Consider the following 258-nt stretch of genomic DNA (forward strand, 5'->3'; position numbering starts at 1 on the left):
ATCATTTCAAAGGACAATTTCTGAGCCTACAGAGTTGGTAGCAGTGGTATAGGAGAGTATTAGAATAAGTAATTGTTTGAGAATAGCCAGCAAGGATAGGAGGAACGTGAGATAGGGTGGTGTGCAGGAGTTCGACGGGTTACACTGCACGACGCGACCCTAACCGTATCAAATGATCAAAGTCCATATTTTCAAAGCTCACCTGTTCCTCTACCGACGCCGTTCCACAGGCCTCCCGCCCAATTGGAATCCACCACA

Source organism: Trichinella spiralis, assembly GCF_000181795.1.
Source record: "Trichinella spiralis strain ISS 195 chromosome Unknown Scfld9, whole genome shotgun sequence".
Taxonomy (NCBI): domain Eukaryota; kingdom Metazoa; phylum Nematoda; class Enoplea; order Trichinellida; family Trichinellidae; genus Trichinella; species Trichinella spiralis.